Genomic DNA, 26,742 nt, shown 5'->3' with positions numbered 1-26,742 from the left:
TCGTTTTGACAGATTACTTCCACTGCTGTTCAATTTAGATGTATTTTTGAGGACTTGATTTGTGGATGAAAAAAATTGAAATATCATGAGTACCTAGGAAATATTGAATAAGGTATGGTCAAACGTCTCGTTTTGCCCTCGTTATGTATTAAATAAATAATGTTGGCAAAAACGGACTAATTTCTCCTCTAGAAGGGCATCATGATTGTTTTCATACGTCATGGTGGTGTTTTGTATTTAGAGCGCATGCGTTTGTGGAAAAGGGCAGCTTGCCGTTTTTCTTTGTTCCCCCTACACTTGAGGAATTTGGCGACTGAAACCCAAAATCATTAAACATGTTTGATAATCGACGCCATTTTCTTTCTAAAAGTGTTTATGTAAATTTGTGTTGTTGCAAGTTCACTTTAACACACAAATTACACCTGGCATTGTTCTTTGCTTTTGTAAAAAAAAAAAAAAAACACACACACACACACACAACACTGTTTTCCTCTGTCATTTTTTAGCTTGTGGTAGGGGTGGGCACATGGAATTGGCCCTCTCTTCTGTCTGGTGGGTAGGATGCAGCAGCATGCCAGGAGAGGTGCTAAAAGTGTGTCTGTCAGTCATGACTTGGGGATAAATGTAGAGAGGGGCCGAAGAGGCCGGGTAAGGGAGAGCCGCACTATCTACATCAGAGGTGTCAAACATACGGCCCGCGGGCCGGAACCGGCCCCCAAGGAGGTTCGATCAGGCCCGCAGGATAATTTGAAAGTGGAAAAAATGCATAAAAGACATGGAATTACTATTTTTAATTCGCTGCAATTCATGGATTATCCGCTAAGGGGCGCACTCTTTCCGTCTGAATAGAAGACAAGCCGCATCACTGAGACAGACTGAAAACAGCAGATGGTATCAATGCGCCATCTGCTGCTTGTTACGACGTTGTTAATACCTTGGTCTCTACCTCTCCGCTACACCCTCATTAGCCAAAATGTCGTTATCCAAACGGAGAAAAGTAGATAAGGAGTGTAGAGTTTTCAAAGAAAAATGGACCACGTTCTATTTATTTACAGAGATGCACGGAAAACCTTTGTGCTTGGTGTGTTTGCAACAAGTTTCGGTATTGAAGGAATATAATATTCGACGCCACTACGAGACTCATCACAGCGAAAAACATGACGGCTTGCAAGGACAACTGAGAAGAGATAAGATTAACGAATTGCTGGCGGGTCTGGGGAAACAGCAGTCAACTTTCATCCAGAGCTGAGAAGTCAGTGAAGCAGCGGTAAAAGCCAGCTACCTAATTGCTAGCGAAATAGCATTAGCATCGAAGCCGTATTCCGACGGTGACTTTGTTAAACGATGCATGATGAAGGCGGCTGAACTTGTATGTCCCGAGAAGCGACAAGCTTTTGCCAATATTAGCCTGACGAGGAATACTATAGCAGAGAGGATTTCGGAACTATCGGCAGATTTAGACAGTCAATTGAAACAGAGAGTCAAGTCATTTATTGCATTTTCCGTGGCAATTGACGAGAGCACTGACATCACAGACGTGGCCCAACTGGCCATATTTATTCGAGGAGTTGATGAGACATTGACTGTTACTGAAGAGTTTCTTGAATTGGTGCCAATGATGGACACCACAACAGCCGAGGACATTTTCAGCTCTGTCGTTGCTGCATTGGACAGAGTTGGAGTGGACTGGTCCCGCGCTGTCAGCCTGGCTACAGACGGCGCGCCATCCATGGTCGGAAAGAAAGCAGGTGTCGCGACAAAGTTCAAAGACAAAGTACAAGCCCTTAATGGAGGAGATCGTTTCTGGACATTTCACTGTATTTTGCACCAGGAGGCATTGTGTTGCAAGTCGCTGAAAATGGACCACGTCATGGAGGTGGTTGTTCGCACTGTAAATTTCATCCGGTCCAGAGGTCTGAACCATCGTCAGTTTGACAAACTTCTCAGCGACAGCAACATTACCCACAGCCTGCCATACCACACTGAAGTGAGATGGTTAAGCCGAGGCGCTGTGCTGAGGCATTTCTTTGATCTACGAGAGGAAATCGGACAGTTCATGGAGAAAAAAGGAAAACCGGTGTTGGAATTACAATCTCAGGAATGGCTACGGGACCTTGCATTCTTGGTTGATATTACTGAACACTTGAACAATCTGAACAAAATGTTGCAAGGCCGCAAAAAAGTTGTCATACAGTTTTCTGACAACATACATGCATTTAAGTTGAAGCTGACTTTGTGGGAGATGCATCTGGCAAATGGCAACCCTGCTCATTTCCCCTGTCTGAGGGATGTGTGTGTGACCAGACCTGATCCGGACATGAAACGGTACAAAGACAAAATTGCAGGACTACTGCGGGAGTTTGAGAAACGTTTTCAGGTATTTGGTGAACTTGAGACAGAATTTTCTGTTTTTCGCTCACCTTTCACAGTTAAAGCTTCTGATCTGCCAGTCGATATTCAGCTAGAAATAATTGATTTGCAGTGTGATGCAGATTTGAAGGGCAAATTTGCCTCTGTAGGTCTGGACAGATTTGATCAGTATCTACTACCAGGGTACCCAAAATTAACAGCCCTGGCTGCTAAAATTTGTGCATGTTTGGGACAACCTACCTTTGTGAACAAATTTTCTCAGTGATGAATATCAATAAAACAAAAATGCGTTCAAGGCTCACAAACTGGCACTTAAATGACATTCTGAAAGTGACAGCTAGTCATGACATGACACCTGGTGTTGATGCACTTGTACAGGCCAAAAGATGCCAAGTTTCAGGAACAAATACAAGTCCAGAAGAGACTAACACCTTTAGAATGCTGCCTTAGATACTGTTTGCATTGAAAGAATACAGCTCTGTGAAGATGAATCCTTACTGTGGTGATTTAAAAAATGTGCACTTTAATGTTAGTCAGCAGCTTCAAAACAAAAGTTGTGTGATGGAATTCTACTGTTCATACAACTTCATAAATTTTCAGTATATATTGTATGTGTATGTATGTTTCATGTATGAAGTTTACAGATTTACAGGACAGGCGAACACTTTCTTCATTACACATTTAAAATCACTCTCCCTAGTTTGTAAGGTGTACGCAGGGATTAAATTTTGATTTTATATGCGTATGTGTAAGTGTAAGTGGTTTAAAAATTCCTTTCTTTAAAAGTCTCATTTAATATTAAAGTGCATTACTATATTTTTCAGTACCAATTAAAGTTTTGTGCCTTTAGTTGGATCAGTTGCAATGAATATTTGTGAATGATAAAAGTAAATTGCACATTTGTCTAAGGAAATATGAGGTGTTTTATGAAATGTTTTGTAAAAGGATAGTTCATTAAATTTCAATATTTTCCTAATGTTCTTGTGCTTCTTTGCACCAAAACAAAGGAAAGACATGATATTTTTGTTATTTATAGCAGAGTATGGTATAATTTTAATGATCCGGCCCACTTGACATCTCCCTAGGCCATATGTGGCCCACGATGCGAAATGAGTTTGACACCCCTGATCTACATGGAGAAATGGCGCGTTAAGGGAATTTGGGACGGAAAAAAGTCCTCATCCAAGAACAATAGTATAGATTCGATCCAAGTACTTGCTTAGTATCAATAATATCGATATTTTGATCAACCTGCTTACCTCTAGGGACAGGTGTAAAGGTTTAAAGAGCATAATAATGGCACTTGTATAAAGGCTCTGATTACGTAACTGACTTCAGGTTTAAAGTTCTCTGGGGACTGATGGTGTGAATTATTATTATTATTTTGACTCAGCTTGATGTCGTCACCCACTCAATTATCTGATTGCGGAAGCTGACTCACTACTAAGCAGCTGCTTAAGTGTTTATGGAAATATTTCACCTTTCACTCACCACTGAGTAAAAAGGAAAAGTGGCTTGAAAATGGAACCTTTGGTTATCTCTAATTTGAAGAACAGCTATTTTGAAGAAGAACATCTGTACTATAAACAGAGACGCAATGACGTCTGATGAGGTTTGTCTGGTGAGGCAAAGTAAAATTTGCAAATAAACGAATCTATATCTTATTCAGCATTCAATTGGCAGAATAAAAAAGTTATAAATAATAATAGAAAAAAAAGTTCTATTGTCTTACCTTAATTTATAAGTGAAGTCTATGCGCTGTTCCTTTGGAATAAAAGAATCATTTGAAAGGTAATCCTCTGTTAAGAGAAAAAAGACTATGCAATAAAAAATAAATTCCTGGTTGGCATGGCTTTGTTAACTTGCTAATGGAATCATTAATTCTATTATTTGAGCCTGAGGTGTGAGCCAAATCAGAATATGTGATCGATGGTCTCAATATCGCCCTCCAACCTTAGACAAAAGAATTGCGTGCCTTATTTTGAATCTGCAGACAGTCATCACAGTAATAATGTTATTAATAATATTCATCATACAATGTTAACGTTCAGCAATTTTGAAAAAGAAAATGCCAAAATTAGGGAGTTAATTCAAAAAGAGGTTTAACACCTGATAAATATAAACATTTAGTATGTTTTGAATTTTTATATATTTGTATATCCATCTATCCATCTATCCATTATCTTCACCGCTTATCCTCATTAGGGTCGTGGGGGTGATGGAGCCCATCTCAGCTATCTTCGGGCAGTGGGCAGGCGGCATTCTAGTTTGCAGGCTGGGGGCGTCGTTGCTGTCATGCACTTTCCGGACAAATTTTCAACATGTTACCTAGTGTTTATTATGTTTGTGTATTGTAATGCTAAATGTAATTCACCCTGGTCATCCTGAAGGGGGATTACCACTTATGAGGTCCCTTCTCAAGGTTTCTCTTTTTCCTCACGCTGAGGTTTTGAGTTGTTCCTTGCCCGCATGTTGGTTTAAGATCAGGTAATTGTGTCATTGTAATCCTGTGCAGTCCTTTGAGACATTTTTGTGATTAAGGGTTGTATAAATAAATGTGACTTGACTTGATTCTCAAGTGGTTGCTAGTCGCAGGACACACAGAGACAGACAATTCGCTCGCTTATTCACACCTCACAATTTGGACTGGCCAATTTACCTGAAATGCATGTTTTTGGAATGTGGGAGGAAACCGGAGTGCCCGGAGGAAACCCACACAAGCACGGGGAGAACATGCAAACCCCGCACAGGACCTTCGATCTCATGACCTCAGAACTGTGCCGCAAAGGCACACGCTGACCACTGTTCCACCGCGCTGCCCTATTTTTGTATATATTTTTATAAATTTATATATACGTGATAGTTTCACCTCCCTCCCCTGACTGCACACCACGGCGGAAAAGCAACAAAACACGTGGCAAATTTCAAAATAATTCCGTTTGACAGAAATGTCTAAAAGAGGGGATTTCTCCTTATAATTCTATAGCCCTCATTATCACGTGTAGTTAATGTATTTTCTGGGCTACAAGGCACACCTTCATAAATACTCTTGAAAATTTTTTTGTCATACATAGTGCACTCTGGACTATGAAGCACATGATATGAAACTGATATAATCCTTGTTATATTGACATATTCCAGGTTTTCTTCATAAAACATGTTTATGACATTATGCCATAAGTATTTTGATGATTTTTTTCCACGGATTTTAAAAAATTGTAGATTTTGTATCACTACCCCACTCTTCTATAGCTGGGGTCAAAAAAGTCCCCAAGCATTTCCCATGGAATATTCAATGAACTTTTGCAACTTAGCAACAGTAACAGTCAACTCAGATTTCATTAGTTTCAGCACCCTGGTGTCATGATGACTCATTACACTCACTTGTGCCCGCTCGTTTGGCGCCAGCTGCTGCTGGTTACCTGATTGGTTCCCCGTCCAACTTAAGCTCAGTCCTTTCACTCACCTGTTGTCAGTCCGTCAGCGAACCTCTGTTTCCAGAAGGCAAGCATTTTTGACTCTGACTCGCCTCGGTCCCGCTTTGTCAGCCGTTTTCCACTCGTCCGTTCCTGATTTCCCCGTTTGTCTCCTGCTACGACCCGTTTTTGACCCCGACCCCATTCTGATCTCCCGTCCCAGCTAATGACCTGTTTTTCCATCTAAATACGCTACATATTTTGCTCCGGAAGATCCACTTCCGCATTCGGAACATGTTCCGATCCTGTGAGACGCTTGCTTCCCGCGTCCAGCTAGCACCGAATCGCTGGCGCTGCCTTTCCTCTATATTTCAATAAAACTTGTGAGTAACGTTCAGAATCTGGGTCCTACTTCTGTTCTGGTCGTGACACCTGGAGGTAATTTTTACACAAAAACATTTATATAAGAAGTATCTATTTTTAAGAACTAAATTACTTTATAAATTATTTTCATTCATAGTATAATGTGTTATTCAATTAGCCTACTTTTTTGTTTGCTAACAGTCTGGTTAGCTAACACTAACGCACATATCAGGGGCAAAGTAAGGCCTACTTAGGGGCCGGTCACACAGCCGTTTGCGGCTAAAACCAGACCTAAAGAGGAGTAGATACTGGAGACCAGATGCATCCAAGGGACGTCGGCTCCGTGCGGGGAAGCGGCAGTCAAGCTAGCTTCGGCTCGGACGTGACTCGCCTTCACTCCCCGCAGCCGCTTTCTTTCCTGCTCGTCGACCGTTCGGCTTTTGGTTGACTCTGCGGCGTCGAATCGTCTCTTCGCTCGTTTGAGTGTGCTTCGTCAAGAGCGAGTCGCCATAACGCCAAAAGCGTGTCGCCACAACGTTAAAGATCGGCCATTGTTGACGCTGGCAAACATGGCGGCGGTACTTGTATAGCGACCAACAGTCGGGGAAAATAAGTCCGGCGAAAATAACAACTTGAGACTCAGAGGGCGATTGGGTGATGCGACCAGCGGACGGTGCCGTAAGAGGAACGTGAAATTTTCAAGATGCCGAGCAGAGATAAAGAACTCGAGGAAATTAAAAAGTCACTCGGCTTTTTAATGGATAAAATGGATCTCGTCACCAGACAACAAGACACAATTTTGAGTTTAATGGCAGAAATCAAAGACCTAAAAAACGAAAACATGGAGAAAGAAAAGAGGATTATTGCACTAGAAGGACGCGTAGCAGATCTGGAACAGTATACCAGGATAAATGACATCATTATCACCGGTTTGGACATCAAACCTCGGACCTATGCCAAGGCTGTGGCAAATACAAATATTGCTACAGATGCTGATGAGGATTCAGCTGAGCAACAGGTCATTGCTTTTATGAGTAAAAAAGGCATATCCATCAATGCTGAGGACATAGAAGCATGCCACCCATTAACAAGAGGTGACAACCGACCCAAGGCGACCATCGTAAGGTTTGTTAACAGCAAACGGAAACATGAAATCCTTAAGCAAGGAAAAAAACTAAAAGGGACTAATGTTTATTTAAATGAACACTTAAGCAAAAAAAACTCTGACATTGCAAGACAGGCTCGATTTTTGAGGAAAACGAACAAAATACAAGGAACATGGACTTCAAACTGCAGAGTATACATAAAGTTAAACGGCACTCCGGAACAAGCAAAAATATTATGGGTTCGAGAAATGCAGGAGCTGGACAGATTTGCCTGAAGTGTAACAATGGCATCCTGGACTGACAATATGGACACCCTTATTACAGATCACAATAAAAAAATCCATCTTCCGGTGGCGCAATGAGGTAGACGGCAGCAAGGAAAGTAGCTCTGACAAAAATCACTAAAGAGTAATGTAATACTTACTTGGAGAAAGACAGAAAATGTATAAATTGTGACTCATATTAAAGACAAATTATTCAACAAAACATGGTCAAGAAGGGGAAACTTGTCGAGGAAAAGGGCGCTAAGGAGAAAAAGATCGAGGGAGCAGAAGGAATGGCATCGGTCGACGAGGGACGTGACTCGGCCATCCTCCACGAAATCCGTAAATTACGGCAAGAACACACTGAAGCAGCAAAGGAGAGCAAGATTGTGATGACAAGACTGGAAAAGAGCATCGAAGAACTTCTGGAGCGCACTGTGTTGCTGGAGCGGAGGGTGGAAAGCATGGAGGAGCTACATGCTAACACGGAAGAGCGAACGTCAAAACTAGAGCAATTAACAGTCTCCTTGCTCCAACAAACCACCAAACTAGCAACAAAGTGTGAGGACTTGGAGTCGAGATCACGACGGAACAACATTAGGATACATGGGATTCCCGAGGGTGCCGAGAGAAAAGACACAATCGGCTTCATAACAAACTTTATTAAATCGAACATTCCGACAACCGAACATATGGATGTGCGCATTGAGAGGGCACACCGCTCACTGGGGAAGTTTCAAGGTAAAGCACTGCCACGGGCAATTATCGTACGTTTCACCGACTACATAGTGAAAGAATCCGTAATGAAAGAAGCATGGAAGCAGAAGACAACGTACGAAGGCAAGACCGTTTACTTCAACCAAGATTACACCACAGAAATCCAAAAAAAGAGGAAACAAGTAAGGGACGTTATCAAAAAGTTAAAGGAAAAGAACGTAAAGGCACAATCACCATATCCCGCCCAGCTGAAGATGTTTTTGGACTCAGGAATAAGAACATTCTCTACACTGATGGAGGCAGCAACATTGCTAAAAGAAATGGGGATCGAAGTGGAAGAGGACAACACGGAGACACTGCAAAAGATGTTGTCAAAGAACATTTGGACCACAGTGACCGGAATCGAGAGGAAGACAAGGGAACACCCCCATCATAGAAGGTGACTTACAAGCTCCTATGGAGCAAAACGAAGCCATATTCGGATTTGGGGAGAAAGAGTAAGGACCATATATGCCCTTTCTATTATAAATTCAATAAGTTAGAAGTAAGTAAAATACCAAGTAAAATTGTTATCTTTAAATTAAAACAATGTATGTATATATATTGGCATAGAGCTACTTTAAAATATTTAGTTAGTTATAACTATGGACGACGGTACAAAAGTTGTTCACGCACTGAGTGCATATTTCCAGGAGGGTAGCCACAACTCTCCAATTGGACTCTTGGAAGACGTGGGTTTTTGTTTTTTGGGTGTGTTTTTTTTCTTTTTGGTGGGAAATTATGTGTGCTTGTCAATATGTTTGTTAGTAATTTGGTTTGTTTTGTCAATGGAGGTGTTAGTAATTAATGTAGTGTTTCTGTATGCTTCAAAAATCAGTGAGACTCAATACAAAGCATGAGCAATCTAAATATTGTTTCATATAATGTACATGGGCTAAACCACCCCATCAAGAGAAAAAAGATATTGAATCAACTCAAGACATTGCAGAGCTCAATAGCCTTATTACAAGAGACACATTTGACCGAGATTGAACATAAGAAGCTAAAAAGAGAATGGGTGAACCAGGTGTTCAGATTCAGATTCAGATTCAGATTCAGATTTACTTTATTGTCATTCGTGTACACGTGTATACAGAACGAAATGTCGATACATCTGACCCGCACAGTTTCTTTGAACGTCAGCCGGGATAGATAAGATTAACCATGTCTTCGTCAGAATTTTAGCGCAGCAGTTCGTCATCTCGCGGTTCGATGCCTCTTCCAGTTGTTAAATGGTCCAGTTTATTGTTTATTGTTTATTGTTCTACGCATCCTATGGTAAAAGGAGGGGAGTAGCAATTTTACTTGGAAAAGGGGTGGCGTTTAAAGTCGAAAAAGAAGTGAAGGACAATCTGGGGCGATATATAATGATTATAGGGTCAATGGCCGGTTGGGAAATATCAATAATGAATGTTTATGCACCAGTTGAGGAAAAGGGGACTTTTTTTCAAGTATTAGCTAAAGTAATAACCAACTGTGCGAAGGGAATGTTACTTATAGGAGGTGACTTTAACACTGTACAGAATTGCAAAGTGGACAAGTATCCTTCAGTACATGGAACAAATACAAAGACGTCGAGGATGTTAAATAACATAACTAAAGAATTGGGATTGATAGATCCATGGAGAGAGAAGAATCCCCAAACTAAAGACTATACTTTCTATTCAAACCCGCATGGCAGCTACTCGAGAATTGATTACTTTTACATTTCAAGACAACATATGCATACAGTAGTAGAGTGTGGTATAGAGAATATTACTATAAGTGACCATTCTCCAATTACTTTGAAATTAAGTTTAGACAATGAACCCCATTTTAGGTATTGGAGGATGAATGTATCTCTCCTCTCAGATAAAAACGTAGTACAGGAAATAAAACGGTGTGTAAAAGAATATTTCCAAATCAATGACAACAATGAGGTTTCTCCAACAATATTATGGGAAGGAGGGAAAGCTGTAATAAGGGGGAAATTAATAGAAATATCGTCCCGGCTGAAACGAATACGCTTAAAGAATCAGAAGGAATTGGAGGATAAGATTAAGGAACTAGAAGAAGAACATAAAAAAACACCAAATGAATCCAGATTACAGGTATTAAAAACAACCAGAAGCAAATTAGATGAACTTTTGACAAATAAAGCAGAAGGGGCTCTGCGCTTTGTGAACCAGAGATACTATGAAATGGGCAATAGAGCCAGTCGACTGCTAGCCTTCCAACTTAAAAAGGCCCAAACAGATAGAATTATATCACAAATAAAACATCCTATCTCTAAACAATGTTTAGTAAAACCCAATGGTATAGCAGAAGCATTTGCAGATTATTATAAAGAATTATACAAAGACTCAGAAAATGACTTAGATAACTACACGGCACAAAACTTTTTAGGAAAACTACATTTACCAACACTAACAGGGGGGGATACATTAGAAATTATTCGCCCAATTACAAAACAGGAAATACAAGATACAATAAATAACTTAAAAATAAATAAATCACCAGGAACGGATGGATTCCCGGGGGTGTTCTACAAAAGCTTTAAGGAAGAATTAACACCAGTACTGCAGAAAGTATTTAACTATGCTCTAACAAAAGGAGATCCCCCCAAATCATGGTCGGAAGCCATCATAACAGTCCTGCACAAAGAAGGAAAAGACCCAATATTGTGTGAAAGCTATAGACCAGTTAGTTTACTTTGTAATGATCTAAAAATTCTTACAAGCATACTGGCAAAAAGAATGCAGAAATTTATAGCGAAATTAATTAGAAATGATCAAACAGGGTTTATTCCGGGAAGGCAGGGTGCAAACAATATTAGGAGGATACTAAACATAATTACGAGCACAAAATCTAAGACCCAACCCTCGATGTTACTGAGCTTGGATGCACAAAAAGCTTTCGATAGGGTGAAATGGAGCTTCTTACATCAATCACTTATAGCTTTTGGCTTCCCTCCAATATTTGTTGAATGGGTGAAAATTATCTATAAAAATCCGAAATCTCGTCTTAGAGTAAATGGTCACTGTTCAGATTTCTTTGAAATCAAAAGAGGAGTCCGGCAAGGGGATTGCTTAAGTCCACTCTTGTTTGCAATAAGCATAGAACCACTCGCAGAATCAATTAGACAAAATGAGCAAATAAGGGGGATATTGGATGAAGGAGGAACAGAACATAAAATATCATTGTTTGCAGACGACCTGTTGGTAATGCTGAAGGAACCTTCGGTATCAATACCACCACTGTTGGAGAGCCTTAAAATATATGGAGAAGTAGCTGGGTATTCAAATAATGAGAGCAAATCAATAGCAATGATGATATCAGGAAAATGTCCAACAGATGTGATTGAAAGGTTTGATTTTAAATGGACAAATAAAGGGTTTAAATATTTGGGGGTGACCATTACACCACATTCCACACAGCTGTTTGATGCAAATTATGGAATGTTGATAAAAGAAATAAGGAAAGATTTGGAAAAATGGGAAATTTTGCCCTTAAGTCTTATCGGCAGGATAGAAACAATCAGAATGAACATATTACCAAGACTATTATTTCTGTTTCAATCCCTTCCAATTCTGATCCCGGCATCCACATTTAAAATGTTAAATAAGTTAATAGCAAAATTCCTTTGGCAAAACAAGAAACCTAGAATAAAATACAAAACCCTGTTAGCTCCTAAAGAAAAGGGGGGCCTAGACCTACCCAATATTAAATATTACTACTGGGCAGCTCAAATTAAAGCACTCATCTTGTGGATTACTACAGACAAAGATGCGATATGGGTGGACATGGAGCAACGATCTTGTCCAAATATGCTGGTGGAATCGTTACCATACATATCAGTCACGAGGTGGAAGAAATTAAAAATCCAGAATGAATGGATTAAGGGAACTATTAAAACTTGGTCAACAATACAAAAAAAATTAAAAATATCAAGATCTGTGAATAGGGCTACCAAAATAGCGAAAAATCCAGACTTTAAACCTGGGGGTATGGAGGTAGGGTTTCAAAAATGGGCCCAAAAAGGACTGATGTTGATTACCCAAGTATTGGAAGCACAGGCAATGAAATCATTCGAACAACTCCAACAAGAGTTTGACCTACCCAGAAATGATTTTTACAAATATTTGCAACTAAGGCATTACCTCCAGAAACACGAGGAATGGGGGAAAATATGTAAGGAGCCAACTAAGGTAGAGGAATTATTAATATCGTATACAAAAGGACAATCAATAAAGGGGGTTATATCAAAACTATATAAAGCCCTGAGAATGGATCTCAGTAATGAGGACATGGCAGTTAAGGAAAAATGGGAACAAGAAACTAATGTAGCGATAAAAGACAACGAATGGGAAAAAACATTGAAAGAGGGACACAAAATAACCAACAGCCCGACATGGAGGGAGTTTGAATGGAAAGTAAAAATGCGATTCTTCTATACACCCTCTATCACTTCAAAATATAAAAATACCTCAAATCTATGCTGGCGTAACTGTGGGGGGGTCGGTGACTTTACGCATATTTTCTGGAATTGCCCTGTAATATTAAATTTTTGGAGAAGTATCCAGAGAGAAATAAAATTAATCACGGGCTGGGAGTTGCGGTTGGACCCAAAGGCTTACGTAATAGGAATTTTGCCAGAAGAATTACTATCTGGTCAACAGAAATATATACTAAGGGTAATGCTTCTGGTAGCAAAGAAAATGATCACAGTGTCCTGGCTGAAACCACAACCTCCTGACATAAAACAATGGAGAGACAAATTAAAGCAAATGTACATTATGGAAAAAATCACTGCAAGACTTCAACTGAAACTTGACCAATTTGAGAAAAGATGGAAGCCTATCACACAAATTTTACTTGATGTCTAAACACCTCCCCCTATTTATTATGTGCGTTGTTTTTTTTTTTTTTTTGGGTGTATATTTTGATTTATTATTTTATATATATGTATATATATATATATATTTCTTTTTGTATGGATGTATTGTATGAACATTTGTTCTTCCTTTCTATTAATAGTATTTTTTTTCTTTGTTGTTTCTTCTGTTATTTATGAGTGTGTTAAGTGTATATATTTTGTGTTGATGTATGATGGAGGAATCAAACCCCTGTCAAAATTGGTGTGAGAAATAAAAAGTTAAAAAAAAAAAAAAGTTAAATATAACTAAAATGTACCTGTTAATCAACCCAGCCCAAAATAAGTGACGGACTGGATCATATGCTACATTACGTGCAGATGATGACGGTCTTTCGTTTACCACTAAAGGGTGTGTATCAGTTGGAGTATCAGTACCACACTTTGACGTGCTATGCTACACTGGGGGTAAACCTTACAACAAAGCAATTATGTTTCTTTTGGATTAGTTGAAATAAACAAAAAAACTCCCCCTTTTAAGGAAAAAGAGAGCTATATTTTCATGAATGAACCTGTCCTGTTATAAAAGAGATGATTTGATTAAAAAAAAAAACTAGTAAAAAAAAAAAAAAATCCATCATAAAATATTAGGCCATGATTTACCGGAACTGAGCATTGTTAATCACACTGACTCCAATAATTCAAGATTAGATGACTTCGATCCTGACCACAAATTCATATCAGCTAGCTCAGACAATTGCAAATATTATACTGGAAATGAATACAATACCTTTGTTAAATCTGAAGACAAATTCTCAATAATACACTTTAACAGTAGAAGTATGTACACAAATTTTGATGACATCACTGAGTACTTACAACAATTTGAGAACCCGTTTAGTGTTATTGCAGTTTCTGAAACGTGGTTCAGTGAGGGAAGGGGTGTAAATTTTGAATTAAATAATTATAATCTGAACTATGTAAATAGAACTAACAAAATAGGAGGTGGAGTAGCTATATATGTGCACAAAAGATTAAAATCGAAAATATTACAAAACATGTCATTTGTCATTGACGATTTACTTGAATGTATTACAATAGAAATTATAAATGAAAAAAGGAAAAATATCATAGTCAGTTGTGTGTATAGAACACCGGGCTCAAATCTGGAAACCTTCACAAACTGGGCTGAAAAAACATATTCAACAATAAGCGCCAAAACACTATTCATTTGTGGAGATTTCAACATCGATCTAATGAATCCAAACAACCATAAAAACATTGATGACTATATTAATATGATGTACAGTATGAGTTTGTACCCAACTATATTAAGGCCTAGTAGACTCACTTCACACAGTGCAACACTCATTGACAATATATTTACAAATAATATGGAATTTACAAATGTCAGCGGGTTACTGGTTTGTGATATTTCTGATCACCTACCAGTATTTACAGTATATGATGAAAAGGTTACTAGACAAGAATCAATTAAGGATTATGTTTACAAACGAGTTAGAACTGAAGCGACTATTATATCACTGTATGATGACTTAGTTAAACAAAACTGGAATGCTATATATGGTACAGATGATGTGGATGGTGCGTTTGACATATTTTTGGAAATATTCACCAACAAGTACAACAAAAATTGCCCAATGAGACAAATTAATATTAAGAATAAATCTGTAAATCATCCATGGATAACTAAGGGTTTACATAATGCTTGTAAGAAAAAAAACTACTTATATAGAAAATTTATTAAACTAAGAACTAAGGAAGCCGAAACCCGTTATAAAACGTATAAAAACAAATTGACAGGAATATTAAGAGCAAGCAAGAAATTATACTATACCAATTTATTACATCATAACAAAAGTAATATCAAAGGTATTTGGGATATATTAAATAGTATAATAAAAGGAAAGAATGTAAGCAATGCATATCCAAACTATTTTATTGATAAGAACAGTGAAAATTATAATTTAAATCAAGTTGTGGAGAATTTCAATAGTTATTTTGTAAATGTTGGACCAGAGCTCGCTGCAAATATCCCAGAGTGCAATGGTAAACAATTTGAGTCACTAATAAAAATGAACTCCAAGACCATGTTTTTATCTGGGGTTACGGAATCAGAAATCTTAGACGTGGTTAACAACTGTAAAAACAAAACGTCTATGGATTGTTTTGACATCGATATGGTACTAATTAAGCAAATTATAAACAGCATTGTGAAACCATTGACCTACATCTGTAATCTATCATTTCTAACAGGCACATTTCCAAATCAAATGAAAATAGCAAAAGTTATACCAATATACAAAAATGGGAACAAGCACATTTTTACAAACTATAGACCGGTATCTCTGCTTCCTCAGTTCTCTAAAATATTAGAGAGACTTTACAATAATAGACTGGAACAATTTGTAGATAAACATAAATTGATTAATGAAAGTCAATATGGTTTTAGAGCAAACAGATCAGCAACAATGGCAATTATTGATGCAGTAGAAGAAATCACCCACAGTATAGAAAAGAAGAGATACGCAGTCGGGGTATTTATTGACTTAAAAAAAGCATTTGATACCATTAATCATAATATACTATTAAAAAAACTGGAAAGATATGGCATCAGGGGAGTGGCTTTGAAATGGATTCAAAGTTATTTGACGGGGAGGAAGCAATATGTAAAAATGGGAGAGTTTTCATCTGAATATTTGGACATCTGTTGTGGAGTACCACAGGGTTCTATCCTGGGACCAAAGCTATTCAATTTATATATTAACGATATTTTTAATGTTTCAAAACTATTGAAAATAGTAGTATTTGCAGATGACACTAACATTTTCTATTCAAATGATAACTATATGGATTTGGTAACCTGTATTAATCGTGAACTAATTAACCTAAAAGTATGGATGGATATAAATAAATTATCTTTAAATTTAAATAAAACCAAAGTAATATTCTTTGGTAATCGTAAGGCAAATCAAAATTTAGAAGTAAAAATGGATGGTGTCACAATAGACATTGTATCAGAAATTAAGTTTTTAGGGGTCATAATAGACAATAAACTAAGTTGGAAAACACACATCAGACACATACAAACAAAGGTATCTAAAAGCATTTCAATAATTAATAAAACCAAAGTTCTTTTACATTATAATGCATTGTATTTATTATATTGTTCTCTCGTTCTGCCATATTTAACATATGGTGCAGAAGTCTGGGGAAATAATTACAAAAGTTCACTACAGCCCCTTTTTATCCTTCAAAAACGTGCAATAAGAACCATACACAGGGTAGGATATCGGGATCATACCAATATTTTATTCATGCAGTCCAATTTATTGAAACTGGATGATTTAATAAAATTTTTCACTTCACAACTGTTATTTAAAGTCAACAAAAACATAGTGCCAGAAAACATACAAAGATTATTCACTCGGAAGGAGGGAAATTTTAACTTGAGGGGCTGTGGTGAATTCAAAATCCCAAAGGTGAGAACCACCAGGAGAAGTATGTGTGTGTCTGTGTGTGGAGTCAGACTTTGGAATAATTTGCAAAATGAAATCAAACAATGTCCAAATATCCATGTGTTCAAATTTAAATACAAAAAAGCATTACTGGCGAAATACAGAGATGAAGAAAATGGGATATGAGGGAGACTGGAAATACTGCACTTCAAACCATGGCTAACTTGTTGTTATTGTGCTATTATCACATCAGAACTGTTATAAATATTGTGTTTATTTTTATTTATATTATCACTGGTGCCGCAGTGACATTATGCGCATTATGACGTTGAGGGATGGGTATTGCGAAGATTAGTGTATAAAATATGTGATTATTGTAACTTATAATTATTGATATCTGACCTATGTAATAAGTATATCCATGAGATTTTGTTGTATTGTACACAAGAGGGAGCTATCTATAAAATGTATTTAATAGGGAAGATAAAGGGGTAGGAAAAATAAGCATCTGCTTCTGACTACCCCTTTTCGAACATTTTGTGGGACATTATTTCGTTGTTGACTCATTGTTTTTGTCCTGTTTTTATTTTTATGTTCGAAATAAAATTTTCATTCATTCATTCATTCAAATTTCTGCCTGTGAGGCGGACGCTATTGGACGCTTTGAGATCGCCATCGCGTAGGAGTCGGATTTGGGCACAACACCGGCTCGGGAGTTTTTATACCCGTGGTCCACACGAGAAAATGACGCGGAAATGACGCGATGAGGAAGCTGAACAGTCGCCGGCGGGCATACCACCGATGAACAGCGGGTTGGCCAATTTTGCGCATTTTCCATCGCGGGCAACCACGGGCAAAAAAAAAACGCAAAATTTTAGCCGTGGTTCAGCCGCAAACGGCTGTGTGACCGGCCCCTTAGCTCGCTCTAAAGTGCGCTAATGTTATATTACCTATTTTAGTAAGGTAGTTAACATTATTGTATTTGTCAATATACAATACATTATTTATTGGTTGTGGACTTCACCAGCGTGCCTTTTGCAGAGCATCTCCTGGAGAAGGGTCTGACTATTGTAGTAACTTTGCGACAGAATAAGGCAGACATCCCTACAGTCATGAAGGCTAACAGGTGCAGGGAGGTCCACAGTACATAACTTGGGTTCAATGGCAGCATGACCATGATCAGCTATGTGAGAAAAACGGAGAGACTTTTGCATTCCTTTGCACAATGCACCACAACAAGAAAAATATAGGAAGTGATCCTGTTCTAAAACCAGACCTAAAGAGGAGTAGATACTGGAGACCAGATGCATCCAAGGGTTAAGAGCTCGTATTGTAGGAAAAGCTCGGTGGCCCTGGGGGTATGGCGCCCGCCCCGAGCCTGGGAGGTTGTGGTTCAACGGCCGAGTCATACCTAAGACTTAAACATTGGTACCCGTTGCCTTCCTGCTTGGCGTTCAGCATTAGGGGTTGGAATTGGGGGGGTTTGGTCACCTAATGACTCCCAACACCTCAGTTGGGTTGAGCGAGAGGGCTGGGAATCCCCTCCTCTGAATCAATCTCCCAAAAAGAGTCAGAAATGACTCTAGCCACCTCCCACTAGGGGGATATGGCTGTGGTATATATATATATGTATATATATATATATATATATATATGTATATATTTATATATTGTGGAAAAAGAACCGGACAGTTGACAGGGCGCACCTGAGTACAAGATGCACTTTAGAGGGTTTTTTCAAATTGTATTTTTTTGGTGCCACATATAGTCCAGTAAATATGGTAGTGCCAAGTTTGAAAGATTTGGTTATGTTATGTTTACATAGCCGAGAATCATTGTTAGCTCATCTCAAGTGACTGTGATAGTCAGTCAGGATTAAGAGGCAATATGGCAGCCCTCTCAGATGAGTACAAAAGGATGGGTATAACTACATATATTCCACAATTGTGATATGAATTTCTATTATTTTGAGAGAACCAGAAAAAAATGCTTGTCATGCTTGTAATTGCTTAAAATGGTTGCCATGTTTCTCAACAAGTCTGCTTTAAAATGATGCTGACACTGCTCTCTGGTGGCTTCGCTTCGACATTGCATTTCTCCTTTTCCTCGTGATTCATGACAGCTGGCATTAGTTTGCACGAATGCCAGCTATACAAAGCATCATCACCCCCTGCCACTGAAAATGTAAGCTACATATTAGTCATATGTCATTTTTACCGAACACCGATATGGAGATTGTTTTATCTCAAACATTGTCTCAAAAACAAATATTAAATATCTAAAAAATATGTCTTGATAAATGCACACAAATTATCTAAAATCACATATGTAAATTGCAGATACATTAGCCACAGTGGCTCTGTAAAATATTTTTTTCACACCGGATTTTTTTTCTTTTAATGGTACTGAAGAAATTGGAAAATTGTCTTTGAAGGTCCTTAGAAAGTGCTCGAATTTGGCCATGATAAAAGTGTATTCACCCTGAAGAAGAGAAAAAGATAAAAAATACAGGTTTTGGAGGGTCCTTTTAATTGGTATATTGCCAATAATAGTGTAATATTTTACACAAAATGAATGAATAATCTAAAATAGATATACTATTCTACTATATTATAATACTATTTCAGTGAACTTTTAGCTAATTTAAAGTCAAGTCAAGTCTTATTTATTTGTAAAGCCCTTAATCACAAGGAGTCTCAAAGGGCTGCACAGGTTATTGCACAGATTATTATTTCAGACTATTATTACACCATCCCCTGAGCTGAAACCAACATGAGGGCAAGGAAAAACTCAAAAACCTCAACATGAGTAAAATGAAGAAACCTTGAGAAGGGACCGCACATGTGGTAATCCCCCTTTCAGGATGACCAGGCTGCAATGGATGTTGCAATTACAAATAATAGAGATATTTTCAACAAAAAATATAGGTTTAAACTTTTTTACACTAAGCAACTTTAAAGTAGTACAACGTGTCACGTTTGCCATGGCGCCCAATTGGTCCCCGCCGTGTGGCGCCAGGTTCTGTCAAGGTCGCCACGGCGCCCAATTGGCCCCGCCCATGGATACCAGCTGAAACAGGTTGACAGATTGGTCCCTGACTACTTAAACACTGTCTTGTTAGTCGCCTGGGGTCGGAGCGTCTGCGAAACTCCTGCTAAACTCTGTTGTACTACCTCAAGCCCCATGAATCCCCGTTTTGCCTGTGTTTTTGCTCTTGTTTTGCCTATCCCTGTGAATCCCCGTTTTGCCTGTGTTTTTGCTCTTGTTTTGCCAAGCCCTGTGAATCTCAGTTTTTGCCTGTGTTTTGCTCCTGTTTGGTTCTCACCCCCACCGGTATGATTCTGACCACTTCCTCGTTCCGTTCAATCTACTTCCGCGACCAACGATCCCCGGATCGAGTATGCGCTCATTCCTCTTCTCCCCAATAAACTGTGAGTAATGTTACGCGATTGGGTTCTGCTTACTGTTTCCTCTTCTGGTTCTTGACACAAAGCGAAATCCCGGAAAAACACACGACACAACAAAATGTAAACTAAAAATCATCGACTCTTATGTGCAACAACAATGAAGTGAAACACTGAAATATAAATTGAAATGTTTACAGACATACACAAATAAACAATAAAATACAAAACATTTTTAACCTTTATATACTCAACAATAGCGCATATTGACCAATCACAGTTCTTGATTGGTGGGCGCTAGCTCCCGCCTTTCACTTCAAAGAGTTGGCTCGTGGTGCCGTTTGTTTCCGAACGACACATCACGGTTCCACAATCAATCGGATTACATATTGTTTTACGTTTTACGACACGTTTCCCACTTGCCATTTTCTCTGCATTCATCCCATTGGAGCATTAAAGGAGTGTAAGTATTTTCTAATGCAACAAACCGTTGCCTTTTTAAATGCTTGTCTTCCGCTCAGTTTAACCATTTTGATCCTGCACACGTGCATGAGTGTACATGTTTATCTGACCCAAATGTATTCCAAATGGTCTTCCTTTTGGAGAAGGGCGCCTTTAAAAAGCTACACAGAGAGATGCTATGGAGAGGTCAAAGTTCAGGGGCTACATTACAGAAAAAGATGTGGAATGAGGGGGTTGGTTGGCCTTAATGCCGTACAAGTTAAATGTCACATCTTTCCCTAAGCCAGACGTGCCATTTTATTATAGCGACTTATATAACATATAAGGCGTATTGCTTGCTTATCAAAGAATTTGCATGCCTGTAGTAATAAGGCCGTGTTTATTTTTCCTAGTGAGGCAGAGTATCCAGTTGTGCTCCCATCCACACACATATTAGGAGTGCTTATGGAAATGTTAGTGAATCATTTATTTCCAAATCATTGCCTAAGCATGTCATCCTATCTATGGCAATTCCATAAGTCCTCAGTTTTTTTATTGTTTGTGCAAGCATATCTCCTCGTATGATCACGTTAAGGATGTGTCATGCATTCAGATGGAGAGATATTGTCATGAACGGCATGATGAACGCTTCCTCTGGAATCCAAACACTTGAATGACTTTTGAACCTATAATGGAGTGGTTCTACTTTGTACATTCCCTAAAAGGAATGGCTGTACAGTATCTCCAAAAGTCTTCACTTGATATACTCTTTGAGTTTACATACATGCAACTATATTATATCCTTGCTATATTGCATGATGTGGTTGTTTAGGCCAGGAGTTGAAATTCAACCTGGGATCTCTAAACTTTTTGCGGTGGCCGTGCCACTAGCAACACACTCTGGTCACCTTATAACGTTTAACACAAATCATCACGTCAATCCGCGTAATAGATACAAACTCACCAAATGAGCCAACCTGTCATGATTGCCTGAGTGAAGTCACACGGAGCAATCGTTTGGCGCGCTGAAGCGCACTTCCTAAATGGCTGACGTTCTCCACTTAAGCGGTCTGCGTCCAGAGATCGACGTCCGGGTATACACTTTACATCCCTGAGTGTTTCTCCAGACTACAAGGTACCCACGACTCCTCTTGCCTGATTCATGCCTGCCTTCCGTTTTTGAGCTGTTTCCGTTCCAAGTTTCGCGACCTACTCTCCCGGGGCCCATCGACTTACCTGCTCTGCTGTACCGTCCGTCCACCCGTCACGGAGCTGCCATTCCGCCCGAAGAGGCTGACGATCGACAAGCGGCGACTTCCCAAGCCAGCTCCAACAACTCTTTCAAATAAAAGAACTTTTGAAACTAACGCTATTGGATCTGAGAGTCCGTTCTAGTTCATGACACAACCCTGTGGAAAGCTTGTTGGTGTTAAGTGGTCTCGGTGTTGTAGGGCAAATAAGCCCGTCACAGTAACCACTACAACTTTTCTCTTTCGGGCGCCTTTTGTGTTTTTGCTGCAGACCTGAAGGACACAATCTTAAACCCAAGACCTTTCCCGTTTTTCTTTTCGAAGACTTCTCTTCTTTTCGTTCTTTATTGGATTATCAGACGTCGTGTGCCTTTGTTTTGTCAGGACCACGTTTTCCCCTTTTATTTTTCCTTTTACCCTTTTGCTTTTTCGTTCACAACTACATACAGAATGAATTTAAATTTATTTCCTGGATTAACAACCCATGCTTCAAAAAGAACAAAACATTGAATTGTTATATTCCCTCTTCGTTTCAACATCCACCCCAGCCAAAAAATTCAGACCTTTGGGATGGGTGCAATGACTGCGTCCCCTGCAGGACGGTTCCTGAACGCACACAGGTCTCATCACAGAGGCCATAATTTTTCAGCAGATCACAACAAAGTCTGAAACCATTAAGTTTGTGATTGTAATGCAAACATTCATGGTTATGTAAAAATAATGATTAAATGATGCTCCATGATTACAAAATGTGTCATGTTTAGGCCATCCACATGTAAAGGTTAGTCCCGTTCCCATCGGCTTCAAAAACAATCTCATGGTAATTTTTGTTACCTCTACCGCTAATCTAGAAACCAGTTCACACCGTAATAGGCTTGGCCTTGGGCGTAATTTTAACAGCATGCCACTGGCCCTTTAAAACTGGACAGGATCCAGGTCTCGGGCTTTGCAGACGATGCAGTTGACCACTGGCATGTGGTCCCACTTGCCAAGTCCAATAGACCTCATTGGTCCCAATGCTGTGACCCTGGCCAAGATATGAATTTCAGCATACCGGAACATCAGAACGTTTCAATTTCAAATTTATGCTATTTTGGTTCGTGGGGGGGTTTATTTTAGCAGAATTGCCAGTTCGAATGAATTTCCTAAATCAATCATAGCAAAATAGAGATCCCGTTCTTTTCGGGTAATATTCAATTTCTTGTGAGTCATTACGCCATTGACCCTTCCCATCTGTCTTTCTATGTGCCAGACACATTCCATTTCTTTTCATTTACACATGATTACGGTTGGTTTATAACAGGGGTCGGGAACCTATGGCTCGCGAGCCATATATGGCTCTTTCTATGAGTATCTGTGGCTCAGAGACCAATTTGATTGCATGCAAAATTTCTCCTTCTCGTTCAAAATCGGGATTGTCTATCCTATTCAGATACACGTAAAGCCAAACCAGAGCTAAATGTGAAGGAAACACTTCACAGTATATATAGGGCACGTTTTTCACTACAATTTACAGTCAAGGTGTCACACAAAAAAAGGGGGAAAAAAACTCGTTTTGGCTGTACAACGCTAAAGAATCCTTTATTTAAAAGTTCACTATATAATCTGTGTTCAGTGTTCAGATACTTTATGATGAATCCACAGAACTGTAAATACGCCAAAACACCGGAAGAGAACTTAGTCATTTGATTGGGTGAGTGGGAGGGATGGGTGGAGCTATGCAAAAAGTACAAGCATTCCCTCCCATCTCTCGCCAAAGGTAAGCACATAAGGCACCCTATTCTCAGAATGTTGTGACGTTTTTACAAAATAAATGCTTGCATCTGGTTTTGAAACCAATATGTATGAAAAAAAGGGTCAAAAGGAGTTTAACCGATCTTGAGTAATTGCAAGAAAGAGACAAGTTTAAAGTGGTCTGTTTGTTGAATTTGGGACAGGGGCTCTGGCATTATTCTCTTTTCATAATTTTTATCAAATCATCAAAAATAAATGTGCTAAAGACTAAGCTTTTGTCTGGGGCGCGGGTTAAGCAATTTAGTAAATTTGTCTCATAATATACGGTGTGGCTCTTTCCCAAAATAAAATTAATATTTTTTGCTTTTATGGCTCTTTGAGTCAAAAAGGTTCCCGACCCCTGGTTTATAACATCCCACATTTCTCTTAATACAATGGTTTTTTTTTGTTTAATTTCAATTCCAGGTATAAATCAACCGTAGTGTGTGTTAGCTTAAATAGTGTGTGTAGTCTGTTTGGTACACCATTCTTATCATTTATTAAATATATGTTGTAAGTTTTGTCTTCCGATTATAAGACTGATCAAACTAAACTTTAATTTGACTCGCTGGCGCCCTCTAGTGGGAAATTTGGTACCTGCCTCAAATAAAGAATAATTCTTTCAAAATCTGAATATATTGAAATTAAAACCAAACTTCTTATAGTGAGATGATCTTTAATGATGGATATATGAATCCTCCAACTCCGCTGCCAAAAGTTTTCTATAGCTCCCGTTCAAGTTCAGTCTGAAACTTTGCAGTGTCAGTACAACAACAATAGGTAAAAAATAATGGAACTTATTTTCCTTTTTGTGCAGCCCGGTACTAAACTATCATTGGCCTGGTACCTGGATGCGGCACTGTAGTGGCCAGACACAGGTTTACTGTACAGTTTCCTGATGTATTGGCCTCACTAACGCAATTTGAGCATCCTTCAATGACCAAACGTTTTAAAAAAAGAAAATTTGGGTTGAGTTTTGGAGGGATTTAGGGTAGATGGGTTGGGAGTGGAAGCTTAGACTAATTTGTGAGTTTTAAGTACAATAACATTTCTCCTTATTTTTTAGTTCTCATGTAGGGAGGTGTTGTGTGAATGGGTAAGAGTGAAGCACATTGTAAAGTGTTTTGGGAGGTTCTCATCGACTTGAAAAGCGCTATATAAATGCAGACCATTTACATATCTATTCCTTATACATTAACAATCCAACCACATACTTTTTTCTTTTATCTATTAACTGTATTATACATTTTCTATTTGACATGTCAAAGTAAAATCTGCGGTCAACATCCAGCCCCAAATCGGTCTTCTTCTGCCCCTGAGATTATCTTGACTCATTATTGTATTATACACCAGGAAATGTATATTTATTTTAACTATATGATACTCATCCTGGTACTTTTCTATTGTAGTTTAGTGAGTGATGGAAAGTTACTGTTATTTTCTTTCTTTGAAGTTAATTTACTTTTACTCAAAGAATAGAATAGGCTTGTGATGGTGCCTGAATAATACCGACCTCTTTCATTTACATTGATGTAATGGAGATTTTGAGCGAAATTAAATGTGTCATTTGTGCCTCTTGAAAATGAAAAAGTATTGACTGAGCCATAAGAAAACACGGCTTTATTTATATGATCACTTTGGAATTTATTTGTAAGCTTTTATTAGGTTCAATTAGGTTTACTAGACCAGTGGATCACAACAGGTCTGACTTCAGGATCCAACACCCCACCCTAATTACAATCAGCAACCTAAATCAATTAAAAGAACAAAACTCCTTTCAAATGTCTTGAATGTAAGGATTCTGCAGTTTGAACCAGAGATAGCAGAATGTATTCACATAAAAAAGACCTGCAAAAACAAAACAACTTCAAGAAATATTATTGCCTTTAATGCTTAATTAGCTGAAATTTCGATGAATTCCAAAGCGCTTCACTTTCTTGGCTTTTTCTTCAAGATAATAAAATCAATATCACATATTTTCTCCGCTGTATCTGTGTCAGCGCCATCCTTGACAAAACTTTGAAAGGGGATGCTACAAAGAAGATAAAGATTCTGGTGGAAACAGCATATCAAGCATGCTACGACAGGTTTGGAGTCAAGAAAGAGAAGCCCGAGAGACAGCCATCAGGCCCCAGCAAAAGGCAATGCCACATTGCTGAAATGCTTCAAGACCTGCGGGACGTCAAAAAGAGATGATGGAGAGTAGAACATCAGGAGAAAGAAACCCTGACATGAGGACATCAAGCTGGTGATGTCTCATATGGGCTCCATACAGATGAGGTTTAGTTAAAGGATTTTACCACCAAGCGGCAGAGGCTGGAAAAAGGGATAATGGCTGGTTGCTCTATATCGGTCTCCCTATTTGTGAGAGCAATAAACCTGCTGCTCAAAGCAGGAGTTTACCAGTGTAAAGGACCAGCAGCTTAGATGGGACAAGACACCCAGCCTTTATGGACGACCTCCATTCTTGGGAGATGATGGATCCTCAGTGCACTGGAGAAGATGGTCACCTGGGCTTGCATGCAGTTCAAACCTGGTAAATCCAGAAGCCTGTGCATCCTTGAGGGAAATCTGACCAGCAAAACCTTCAGTATACAGGGGTCAGAGATTCCAACCATTCAGGATGAGCAAATCCGATGCCTGGGGAAGAGCTACGACAGCACTTTGAAGGACATGGGGGACTTGGTGGACACCACAGCCCAGCTTAAAGAGTAGCTGAAGAGAGTAGGCAGGAGTTTTCTACTGGGGAGGTTCAAGTTATTCTGTATTCAGCATAGCATCATACCAAGACGTCAGCGTCCATTTCTGCTTTACAACTTTTGGATGACCAGAGTCAAGGCTATGAAGAAAATCTTTAGCAGCTCTATCCGCAAATGGAATGGGTGTTCCTTCAGGCTTCAGCTCAGTCAATATTTATAGTAGGTCATCAATACTCTGGTTACAATGCTCCTCTGTCATAGAAGAATATAAGGTCACCAAGGCAAGGCCAGCGTGCACGCTGTATGTCTCAAGGAATGCAGAAGTTAGGCATGCAAGCTCTGCCATCAACTGCGGCAAAACAAGTGGAAACCCCTTGAGGCGGTGAAAGATGCAGCTATCGTTGGGCAGTGGGCAGGGCACACCCTGAACTGGTTGCCAGTCAGTCACCGGGCACATGGAGACATTCAACAATTCACATGCGCGTTAATACCTAGGGACAATTTGGAGACACCAATCAACCTGCCGTGTGCGTCTTTAAAATGTGGAAGAACCTGGAGTGCCCAGAGGAA

At 39.0% G+C, this 26,742-nt stretch overlaps 1 protein-coding gene and 1 pseudogene across 1 annotated transcript in view; both read left to right on the top strand.

Moving 5' to 3' along the window:
• LOC148365707 (uncharacterized) overlaps window positions 1-26,742 on the top strand; it is a 104,451-nt gene that overhangs the window by 3,543 nt on the left and 74,166 nt on the right. The gene's annotated exons all lie outside the window — the stretch shown is intronic.
• Window positions 974-26,188, top strand: LOC148365708 (general transcription factor II-I repeat domain-containing protein 2 pseudogene; annotated as a pseudogene).

This window comes from Urocampus carinirostris, chromosome 5 (genome assembly GCF_059441175.1).
Source record: "Urocampus carinirostris isolate Australia breed hairy pipefish chromosome 5, RoL_Ucar_1.0, whole genome shotgun sequence".
Taxonomy (NCBI): Eukaryota; Metazoa; Chordata; class Actinopteri; order Syngnathiformes; family Syngnathidae; genus Urocampus; species Urocampus carinirostris.
Note: the sequence above shows the minus strand (reverse complement) of the source record. Positions and strands in the feature narration are given on the sequence as shown.